The following is a 12,605-nucleotide window of genomic DNA, read 5'->3' as shown; positions in this document are numbered from 1 at the left end:
CAGCAGTGGATGTAATAACTCTGAATATTGTTCTTATCTCTTGAGCAAAAAGAAGGGTTTTGTTATTTTTCAACTGTTTTGGAAGTGTTTGGAGTGGCACCTTTCCCACCTTAGCTACAGAGTATTTGGGGGACGTAAACTAGATTCACTTCTGGTAAATCTTCCTAGAATTTACTTTTGAATCAAAAAGCTGCCAGTAACATGCTTGGAGGGCTTGGTCCTGTACTGACGACTCAATGGAGAACAGAGTGTATGTGAAGAATTATGGATATATTTGAACTGCTGTTTGAGTATCAAAATGAGACACATTTACTAACTGACTCCAGCTGCCTTAACAGCAAAGATAGAGAAGTATGAAGTCAGGAGAAACACAGGTAAACTGAAACATGTGTGTGTTTTCATAACATCAGTCAAAGAAAATATTGCACCCGTTTGTTTTCAGGACTAATTAAATGAGCCTTAAAGCTTCTGACAATAGGTGAGACATTCCTTTTCAATTCCAAATAGGAATTCTGTTTGGAAACTTGATTAGAATTTCAGCAAACCACAGGTGCCAGCAAAGCTTGCTGTTTTAATAACCTATCCATATTTCATTTTATACTGTCAGTTTTCTCTCTGCCAAAGCACCTATCACCTCATGCTGCCAATCCATTTTGGTGCTGGAAACATTTGGAAAGCTTTGCTTTATGCTAAAGACTTGCCCTTCCTTTTAAAATCCCTGTCTCATGTTTGCTGTCTTCATGACTATCCATTTTGCGTTCATTCTTGTTCAGTTTCATTTGAGTAACGGGAGGCTTTTGAAAAGATGCAAAGTCATGAGCCTTTTTTTTGGGGGGACAAAACCTTCTGAAGAAAGTTAACACAGAAAGAATAAGCAGGTGTGTATGTCAGTGTTTCCTGATTTCAGCATTGCTTGGATAATTTGATTAGATTGCACCGTTGTTTTTCCTGTATATGTCCCCCATTTTGTGTTTGATGCTTTATTGCTGTAGAGTGTGCTCTTAACAGAAGGAGGAGGAGAAGAGCACAGGAAGATCCATCGTTCTGCAATGGTAAGCACTTTGAGCTTGCAAGCTGAATTGTCATGTTGACTTCTTATATGGACCAAGTCACATATATTTAATAGGCTGTAAATCAGAAAATCTGTTCCTTAGACTGCTGTTTGAGAGCTTGGTTGAGGTAGTAAGAGTTATAGTGCCACCAGTGTCTCATCAAGTTTCGTCTACGAGTTATTGGGCATGACCAGACACACAGCAAATGCTGCTTCCATTCACTTACAGCACAAGCCACCTTATGTCTGTTGCTGGTACACGTGCAGAAATCTGAGATGTTTGTACTGTGAGTAAGCAAACGCATACCCAGGTGGTGGCAATGATGAAGATGCAGCTAGCAGTTGCAGTGCAAGCTGTTGAGGGATTCTGAAAGTGTGTGTGGCTTACTAGCCCATGCTGAAATCTTTGTGGCTACTGTTGCACCTGTTGTGTTAAAACTCACACATGTGTGCCTGCCATGCTTCTGGTAGGAATCGGGCGTGAGTTATATCCTCATTTGTGCCATGTAGGTCTGTCTTGTGCTATTTTAAGTGTTGCCTTAGAATTAGCAATTTTGTCCAATCAAAGCTTTTGGCAAATATGACATTGATTTAATTTTTTTAATATTTTTTTCTAGTATCTAATGTCTTATACTGAAGCAACATGTTTTCTTCCATGCCCTGTGTAAGCGGCCTTTTGTACGTCGACTTTAGTTTTATACAAACCTTACTTCTTTTATAGAGTTTTGTGTTTAGTCTGTCTTTGGTACTATATTTAAGATTAATGTTTGTAATGCTGCTGGCAGTAACTTGTAGGTTCAAACTGGTGAATGAAAGTATTTGCTCCCATTCCATTTCAGACGATGTAAGAGGATTTATTTAAAGTGTGCTTTGCAGCTCCACCCACTTCCTCCTCGGAAGTAAACTAGGATCCGAGCTGGATTATCGGTACCAAAGTGAAGGGCCATGCTTGTCTCCCATAGAAGTTTTCTTTATTAGTAAATGAATGTAACATTTACTCTTCTCTCTTACTCTGGAGTTTACAACACTGAAGATAAATGTAACTTATAAAAATGTAAATGTAACAGATAAATGTAACAACAGTACTATCTGTCTTTCTACATGATAACTGTTTGTTATCCTTCAAAAAAATGTGCCGTGACTAGCCAGACAGCAAGCAAATGCCGTTTCATACACCTGTGTGCCAGATGTTTTACAGCTGTGCACATACTGCTGCTGCTGAACCTATAGTGAGTGCCATGGGACAACTGATTCAGGAAAAGTATGAATTTTTCTCTTGGGATGGGCTGAAATGACACTGAAGGAGAGAGCTGCCAGTTAAAGAAGTTGCATAGAGCAATCAAGAAACAAATCTTTTGGCATCTTGTTTGGGGATATTGCTGACACTGCTGAGAGTTAGAAAGATTTCCTCTGGCATCTTCACAACTAAAACATTTTCCATGGAACCTCAGTCTTTAATGACGTTAAAGTAGGAATTGCTGAAGTTTGATTTGGTACCATATAGGTGAACTGATTCTAATAATGAGCTGCATAGAATGAGGTTTTACAAAGCTAGGTAGGAATTAAGGACTAAAACAGTCACGTTATTTTTAAGGGCAGCTGGGTATCTGAATGTCACAAAGCTTTGAAAATCTCATTATTGAACTTTTTTTAATATTATTTCCCAAACAGACCTTTTTATTTTTTAGTTTTTAAAACTGTGGACATTTTGACAAAGGAAATGGTCCTTTCATCACAATCCTAGTTCATTTTCTTTCCTTATAACTCCTACAATCATTCTCCTTTACAAAATACTTTACGACATTGATTTGAAGCTTGCAGTGTTTTGTAAGGAAATGGGTTGTTTTTGTTATATGTAATCTTTTATTTATTTAGTGATAATAATGCACTGCGTTGTATGTCAAAATGGAAGTTCCAGGAGCTGATATGCTGCACATGGTATTTGTAGCCAAATTTCAGTATAGTTGCAGCTGGATTCTGTGTCATGCCTTTAAAGAGAGGAAGGAGGATATCACATACTGCTCTGGGAAAAGGGCCAAGTTATTTAGACGTGAAAGTGGGCAGGCATATGTGCCTTTATGGGAAGAACAGGGGAAGGAGTGTGGTCCTGGAAGTCTGTGTAGGGATGGATATATTTTGGTTGCTTCAGAAGCCGACACAAATTTTGGATTAGCATCTGCAGTCTAGTCACTGACCCAAAGCTTTTAAGTTTTTTGAATATCTGTTTTTAAGGTGGTGGTTTCAGGAATTTGTTTACCTCCCAATCTGCCAATGAAACAGTGTGTTCTGTTTTGTTTCTTACTTGACTTCCCAGCCCATGGAGCATGTCTGCGAACATATGATGTGGAAAAGAAAATTATAGTTACCACTGTGATCTAACTTGATTTTGAAATGCAGAATTGAAGAAAAATTATGTCAAATTAGCATCATGATAACTCAGCGTAAGACATTCAGGTTTTGAAAGGAGATAGCCAAAATCTTCCTGCTAAAACACGAACTTCTCCAAAGCTCTGTGTTTATGCTTACTTAACTCTTTTCATCAATTAACTGTTTGGTGCTTTTGAGAAGCATTGAAGGTAGCATTTTTCTAGACTATGGAGTGTGAGTGGAAGGAGCACATCACATGCTGTGCAGTGCAGCATGGAGATCTGTGATGGTACATCATATGGCATGGGAAGGACTACCTATGGTTTCAGAGTTGATAGATGGCCACTAGCAGAGCACTGGGCCCCAATGAATGCATACTCTTTGGCTCAGTGGCATGTTCATCCAAATATATAACTAGCTTTTGCTTCCAGAGATACCATGGATTATTAATGCACTTTGCCACCTTTACATTATATTAACCTATGCCTGACAACACAGGGCATGACTAACAAGCAGGGAGGACAGCAGCCCCGGACCCATGTACAGCTGGGACAGGTCTTCCCGCTGGCTTTGGGGAGTATTAGCTGGGATGCTGAGAAGGCAGCTCACACTCTCTGCCTGCTGAAAGGATATTTCTGCTTTCACATCATGCTATGAAGTTCGTTTATTTCCTGTCTCATGCATTATACGTTTTTAGCGGAGGGTTTTCCCCCTGTGATTGTTTTCTGAGTTAGTACACCTTCCTTCACTTTGGCAAGGATCTTCCTTAATAAACAGTCTCATCATCAGTTATTAGTTTCATATGACTGGTCTGTGAAATACACAGGATTATTGAGACCTATAAAATTTGTGTTAGCTCTTTCCCTACATCGTGATCCAAACAATCTCAGTAGTGCTTCAGTGGGTTTGATCATATAAATTTATTGCTGGTTACCCACAGTGAACCAACAAGCTGCAACTGTGTGAGTAGAGCTCAGATGAACTTACTGTTTATACCCAAACCAGTTCAGGGAAAAAACAGCTATAAAAAAAAAAAAAAAAAAAATGTTAGTTTTAGTAACAATTGCTTTGGTTATAGTTGGTTTATAATTTTTTTTGTAGTTGTTACTTTCAGTAACTTTTAGTCAATTCTAGTAACATTAAATTAGACCTTCGTTTAATCCTGGTTTTAACCCAAACAGTCAAAATTTTGATACTCAATATTGCTTTATAGTGAAGTGGAAAAAGAAGAGTTACTCTGGTAGAACACAGTGTGCTACTAACAGCACCTGATGAACTAGCATAAAGTATTGTATTATTAATTGATTTAATGAGTCCTTAGGTCCTATGATACTTGAAAGAATGTTAATTGATTGCTTACAACATAACTGTAATAGACTGTGTTTAAATGCATCATTTGATTCTCATTTTCCTGAAATATCCACTTATGAGGTTTTCACTCCTCACCCCCAATATTTGTAGCTCCTTTTGCTCTGAAGCATTTTAAGAGCATTAGCTCAAAGCACAGTGTTGCTTCCAGACCTTTGGTCCCTTGGAGTTACATGTGAATGGGTGCTGTGCGGGGCATAGTTCTCTTCTCTAGCTAAGCAGAAACATGCCCATCTTGGCTGACGGTTCAGGGCGCAGGTAATGCTAAATGGTGCTTGGCTGAAAAGCATGATCAATTGTAATTGAATTGGCACATTTTAATTATATTCCATATTAATTTTCTTTCGTTTGTATAGACTGTATGAAGACCAGTGTAGAAATACGATTTCCGCCGCCACTCCCCCCCCACTTTCCTCATTTGATTCTGTAAAATAAAGTTATTTTTGTCTCTTGAGAGGACAAATGCTGGAGGGCTGGCCCAGCTTCCCTGAAAAGCTGTGTTCAACATGGCCTTGCTTTACAGGCAGGTTAAATTACTGCAGTTGGATACTCTGGAAAGCCTTGCCATAAAGGGAAATGTGGCTGCTGAAATAGCAGTGCTGTAAGTCTCAGGAAGGCAAACTTGGGCAAACTCAGCCCATGTGCTCCATTCTCAGTTCTAACTCTCTGCAGAGTGCCTGAGCAAGCTTACCCAGGGTTTCTGTTCTAGCAAGACAAAGTGCTGCATTGTATATTAGAGGGGAAGTTTTAAGCTGTTTGGCTGTATCCCCAAATTCAATTTATAGTGCTGGAACCTAGAGGTAGGGCATGCATGGACTGTGCAGCACACGCTGGGACTAATATGCAGTGAACCACAGGTACAGCAAGCCAGAAATGGTGTGAGTGTTTCAATATAGTCAAGCTGGTCAACTCAGCCTGTCACTCATCATTTTGCTTTGAGATAGGTGATACCATAAAGAAAGGAAAAAATAAAAGTCTCATAGAAATTCAAATCATAAACTGAGATCTTATGTGTACAAAGGGGAAAAGCTCTGCAGGAAATTTTGATTAAAAATTGCAACACAATTGTTTTTAAATAGTTTACTTGGGGCAAAAAAACATTTCCTCCATATGTACTCAGAAGAGTAGGAATACCTACCCATGTGTATGGACATACCTACCTACCTACACACCGTTAGTGGCACGATACAATTAAGGATGCTTCCAGTTCTGGATTTGTATTTTCAGGATAAATTAAGTCATTTAAATCAGATTTCAGAAACATTCATAACTAGATTACATTGTCAAGAATATGTATGTTTTGACTACAGTAAGAGGCAGCTAGTAAGCTTTCATGGGGATAAAATTCCTGTGCATATCCTCACATTCATTTTGATTGGCAAATAAGTTAGTCATAATTCATAGTGGCTGCCTTCCTGATCATTAAGATATCTTTCATCTTTCCTCCTTTCTTCTCTATTGCCCCACCCCCATATATTAGATGGGCTGGAACAGAATCAAATACAAAAGTTGCATCAGTATACAGTGTAATGTGTTTGAGGATTTTTGCATCTTTGCTGGAAAACAAACCACTTTGAACAGTAGGAGAATTATTTCTCTGGTGAAATGTTGCATATCTATTTATTTATTTATTTGAACCCACTCTCATCTGTCTTCATCCGAAGAACATAGGGGTTTTGTAGAATTAGGACATAGTTTACACCCTTGTTCCTCAAAAAAATGCCAAGATGTTCTTTTCATTAGGAATAAGGAGAAGACATGCAGGATTCAACACCTGCATGCATTTTACCTTTCTGAATTCTCTTTTTTAGCTTCCCTCTTGCCTCGTTCAGAAAGCAGCAGCTGTTTCACATCGTGTATCACATCCCATCCCTTCTAACAAGCAACTTTAGAGCATCCTTCCTCAGTGTTTTGAGGAATGCAGAAGAGATTTACCAGTACTTTGCTGCTGCTTTCTCTTTGCTCCATCATGAACTTGTAATACGTCATCTATGTGGTGCTGCTCTGTGTTGTCAGAGTACTAATTTAATTAATTTTCATTAACTGTCCTTTAATTGAATTTTTGAAAGACAGATACAATTACAAACACAGCACAGGAAGAGCATAAGAAGAACGTCTGGCACAGCTATACAAATAGATGTAATACTTCAAATATTCCCCTGCTAGTGAACAGGATATGTAATCCATAAAGGATTATATGTAAGAGGGAGAAAGATACTCAGAGCAATACTGAAGCTTATTGAAGTGGTCAGTATAAAAGAAAAGGGGGAAAAAAAAGTCTCAGAGACATCAAATCACATGAGTGCAAATCACTCCAAAGTGCAGTGCCCAGTCTTCCCTCTCCCAGGCACTCAGTTGAAAAGGAAATAAAAATTATGCTACTGCCTGTGCTCTAGCTATCATTTCAGGAGAAAGAGCCAAGGTGGCATTGCAGCCCACAAGCCGGCATCCCTAAAGAGGTGGTGAGGTTTTGCCTTCCACCACTGAGGTTGAACAGAAGTGTAAACACTGTGCAAGCAGCTCTGCATTTTACCAGCTGAATTGGAGTCCCTCAGGAGTAGGAGAAACTGTGCTTACAAGCCTTAGGAAGCTCATTTTGAAGAACTTATTTGTCTTTCCTACACAGCAAGGCATAAAAAAGCAGGGGCCACAATTCTGCGCAAGCAAATAAGGCTTCCAAATAGATTAGGTTGTTCAGTAATTCAAAATGCCCATGTTGCATAAGGATCATCAAGTCTCATAACTGTTGTTTCCTCTGAGCTGGAGGGTTTTTTCCATTCCTGAGTTGCCACTTCGAATGAATGAGCTAATAAGCCAGGTGATGTGAGCTCTTGAAAACAGACCACATTCATGAAAAGGTATGCTTTAATGGTATTACAGCAGTGTATTTTACCAGCAAGTTACCCTAATTTGGATGTAGAAAGGCCATCCACATAAAAAACCCTGGTAGCTAAGAAGGCTGTGACAGTCAGTGACCACCCTTCCTTATATTCCTGATAAATGTGCTGCTGCAGAAGTCTGTAGTAAGAATGGATTCTTTCACCTTTTTCTAAAGGAAATGTCAGCAATCATTTCAAATCATTTAAATGCCTTTTCCTCATGCTTTATGTGTGCTGTACAAAATGGGTACAGCTGGGACACTCGGTTTACTCACTAGTGTGTAGTAAAAAGTCAAAAAGAGAGAGACTGGCATGGGAAAATCGGTGAATATATGTACACAAATGCCCACCACATACGTGCACGGGTGTCATACTGGAACAAGGTACTGTTAAAATTTAAGCAGAGTGGCTCTTATAGTACATCTGGCTGCAAGCATTCCTATTCCAGCATAAAAGTGTTTTTTTCTGAGTAAACTGAATCCGCTCTGAAATGTTATCCAAGCCTATGTATACTTTTGCATGGAAAACATTTGCTATGCTCTAAAATGACATTTTCTGAAGGGATAGCAACTTTTTTTCTTTCCTTGGGTTGTTTAGGCCAAATGGACCATTTCATTAAAGATGTGTTCTGAATTCTATTTCCCGGATAAAAAAGCCATTATAATCCAAAAATGTGCTTTCTTGTAGGCCTTTCAATATGACTTCTAATAAGTTAAATAAATAAATAATAGTGTACAAGATGAATCCTAGATAACTGCAGTGTAGTGCCTGCTGGTTTCGTGGGGTAATATTTTCCAGGAATATGTTCATAAAAGTTCAGCTTTAAGGGGATAAAATCATCTTCATTGTATGGGGCAATTAAAGGCTTCTGTTTTGATATCTTCTCTGTGATTCATCCAGAACCAAATACAAGCTGTAGAGGAAAATTCGGCATGACGGTTTGCTGCTGGCATTCTTCATGAGGAATTGCAGTATTCTCCCAGATGGGAAAGATATTTACAGGGGAGGGTTGTTTTTTTTTAATAGGCCTATATTATAGCTAACCATTCTTGCACTTATCACTGCAGGTACATGGAACACTGCCTGGTTTTGGAGTCTTTCCACTTTATAAAGTACAAAGTTCTATTAATATTTTTTGACACTTGAGTAAGAAAAAATCTTAAATTTTCCCTGATTAAAGACAACTCACTGCCCTTTGATTCTTTTCAGACACATGTTTAATATCAGTCACAAAGGTAATATGGTATGAGATTTAGGGTTCTGACAGACGTGTCTGCAAATGAAAATCAGATTGCTGAAGCCGTATCAGTTCCTGCCTCTCTGAGGGATGGTGGTGCTCTGAGTGCAAGGACATCTGACCTGCTTGTGAATCAGCTCCACAGCAGTTAGTGTGTACTATATTTAGTGTTTTGTAGGTAAGCCTTTGTTATTTTTGGTTTGCCTTATATAAATCCAGAAAAAAGTAGTTGTCCAGAAACTAATTGAGAAGTGACTGAGATACTTGGGCAGCAAAAGTGAGGGGTGGCAGGAGTGTCTGTTCCATCTCTTGCTCCAAGTCTCACTGTTCTTGCTGGTTAATCAAAGTCCTAAATCTCATGCAGACCCTCAGTGAACCGGAGTGTGGCCAGACAGGCAGGGTTGCAACCATGCCCCTCTGCAGCAATTTGGGTGCAGGTGCCTGTGTTCTGGAAGCTGTAAATCTGTGCTGCCTTGGGGAGGAGCCTGGGCTCCTGCACCCCGACTGCCACAGCCCTCTCTGAGGGCAGGGAATGTGAAGGGCTGCCTTTTGCTTGCTGTGGCTTTTTAAGGGGTCTTCACTAGCAAAGAGACTGTAAGCCTTAAAAATCAGAATGAGCGAGGCAAGGGTCAAAATCTAATGAGAGGAAATGAGTAATAAGGATGTCACAGAGCATCTCCTAGGTTATTTGGAGCTGTGCCCTGGTTATGTCAGCATTTTCCCTTCTCCTCACCAAGGCATGAGTTTGAGTTTTGTTTTTTTTAATAGTAGCCTTAATGACAGTGAAATGGATGTGAGTACAGTACCTGTTAGATGCCAGCTTCCCTTTGCATGGCATCCATCTGTAAATGCAGTTGAAAAAACATCTGCTCCCAGAAATTACTTCCTGACCTGTGCTGTTTTTCTCAGTGTCTGCCAGGCTTCACATAGCCCTCTACAGTAATCCCAGCAGATCCACAAAAAAAGTAAAGAACTTTATTCATGTGGCATTGCAGCCACTTCAGCTGGCTTGTTGAAACTCAAAAGTTATAACTGGAGGAGCAATGCCATAGTACTAAAAAGAAAGAAAAAATGTTTTAGTTGTGAAGGTTATTTCATTTGTTAGGTGTACATAATCCAGGTTACTTCTGCATTATAATGTTGATGCCACAATAATGAAAAAAATCATGTAAAGTATGTATTTCAGCTAAAATTTGAATTACTGGATAACTACCCAGTAATCTTGAAAAGCAGAAGAATGTTACAGAGGCTATAATACAGCCACACACTTATATGTAGGCATTTCCTTCTGAAAAAGGGACAGTGAATTTGGTTTTAAACATCAGCCAGCACACAGTGCTGTGTAGTATTTTGTATAGGTTTGCTGACTTGAAATGTGTGCTTAAAGCTAATTGCTGTTACCTGAGCTCTATGGTTATTCCTTGAATCAATTTGGCAATAGGTTCATATTCTTTAGCAACTTGACCATTTTGTTTCTCTCCATTTAATTAAAGTTGCTTGGATGATTCTCAGTTTCTTCACAGAAGCTGTTTTAGGTCTCTTGACTTGTTAATTAATATTTGAAGTACTGAGAAAGACAATTTTTAAGTAACCATTTTCATATAAAAATTTTATCTGTGACTCTGAAGTCTTGTGAATTTCACAGACTTGTATTTATACCTGTATTATGTCCCTGTGCTGTTATGTCAAATTTAGAGATTATCTGAAGCTGTCTCCATACTGCCTAGAAACCAGGTTTTCTTTGAAATATTTCTTTGGTCGTAGAAGAGATGTTGCCAGGCATCTATGTTAATACCTCTGTGAAAGAAGGAAATACTTTCTCATGTGTCATTAAAATGTGGAAGTCATTAACACGGGCTATTGAGGCCAAGAATTTAACAAGACTTCTGAAAGGTTATAGCCATCAACAATATGCAGGGTTGTAATTAATACAAGTAAGTAAGTTGGAAAAAGCGCTAAGCATAGCGTTCAAGGATTTGGTCAGTCTTCAGCTGTTGGCTGCCAGTGTTGGAGAGAGCTTGCTTTGTCAGCCTCCATAGTTTCAGCTTTTCTCTGTAAAGAATCTAGCACAGCCACTGTCAGAGACAAAGCCCTGGGACACGGACATTTGCTCTGACGTGATATGGCATGCTCCCTGCCTGCCTTCTAGCTGATTTAAAATGTGTAACTTCTGTATTATTTGATCATGCTGCACCAGTTTTCTGTGCGTACACAATGCCCTGCTGCTCTGTACATGTAGAAAACAAGGCACTAGAAGCTTTTGTTACTAGACTGAATCAAATGAAGATAAAAGTCGATGTTTCACGAACAAAAGCAGCAAAGTACATAGAGGTACTTCCCACCTTCTTCTGCCTTTGATTACTTTTTCTCATCCCTGTATTTCTCAGTTGTGGCCAGGCATATGCTCCACACTGTTCTGCAGGCTTGCACACGGTAGCAGCAGGAGCACATGGAAGAGAGAACATGCAGTGGCATACCGGGAGTAAAGCCTTTTTTATAGGTACAAGAGAAAAGCAGCAGCATGCTGCTGGCACTGCATATGTCAGGTTTGTTTTGTGCCTGACACCCTAAGTGAGTCATGCTGGCTGTAGACCTCTGATCCAGACTGTAGTAAAGAACATCAGTGCCATTGTAATTGGCACCTGTAGTAAAGATGTGATGCAGTGAGTAGACATGGAAACCAAATGCTCTGCAGGTAATCTTGCCAGAGTTGTGTTTGTGACAACACAAACAAGCTTCCTCTGAGTTTGTGAAGCTCTTTGTCTCTTTACTTTTCTCTGGGATAAAGAAAAAACTAGATTTCTTAATAACTTGCACAAAAAATCAAATTAAAAATAGCTTCAGTCAGTATTTAAGCAGTCTGACAAAGGAGAAATGTAATGTGCAAGCAAAGATAAAGCAGAGTTTTCCCACAAATAAAGAACAAGTAATTATCAAACAAGAATAACTATGGGAATTCCAGCTGCTGGAGGGGATGCTGATGATGAGGCAGCAGCACGATCCGTGGCTGCATCCCAGGGAGAGCGCTCTTGCTCACCAGCAGCCTCTCTTCAAGGAAGATAGCCAGGCAGGTGGGTAGCAACACAGTACGGGGGCATTGCAGCTCTTCAGGCAAGGTCACTGTGCCATCACAGGGGGCCTTCATTCAGGGGGTCACCGGGAGGGAAGGAGGCATTCTGAACGTTAGCAGATGTGTTGTGAGTTGTGTTTGTTATGCCTTTGGCTGAGCAGTGGAGTTGTAAATGGTTTGTTTGCCAAAAATGAAAGTTCATTATAGACTGGCCTTGTTTTGATTAGGAGGAGCCAGGGGGCTATACCATGAGAGTAAATAAAGCTTATAACTTTGTCTGCTAGTTTGTTCACTTTGGGATTAGAGAGATTATATTCTAACTGATTTTTAATTTCTGTATTATCATTTCACTGTAGTCTTTTTATTATTTACTCTGTTTGTGCACAGATAAACTTTCTATGATGGTGGCACTTTTACATATTTTTCTAATGCTTGAAAAGAAGTTTCTGTAGATCATTCCTGTATTAGGTGTTTTTCAAAACAGAGAAAAAGAGTTGTGTTAACTTGTTTTGTGCTGAGATGCAGAAATTCATTATTGCTGTCCACATGTTTTTTTGTCCTTTCACATGCTTCATTTGGGAAAAATACTGAATGCCACCCACAAAATATCATACTGAGCAGTGTGAGAAACGG

The 12,605-nt window shown here is 39.4% G+C and overlaps 1 protein-coding gene across 8 annotated transcripts in view; it reads left to right on the top strand.

Moving 5' to 3' along the window:
* Positions 1-12,605, top strand: part of MTHFD1L (methylenetetrahydrofolate dehydrogenase (NADP+ dependent) 1 like) — a 157,209-nt gene that overhangs the window by 128,008 nt on the left and 16,596 nt on the right. The window lies entirely within an intron of this gene.

Source organism: Falco rusticolus, chromosome 6, assembly GCF_015220075.1.
Source record: "Falco rusticolus isolate bFalRus1 chromosome 6, bFalRus1.pri, whole genome shotgun sequence".
NCBI lineage: Eukaryota > Metazoa > Chordata > Aves > Falconiformes > Falconidae > Falco > Falco rusticolus.
This window is presented reverse-complemented; position numbering and strand designations above follow the sequence as displayed.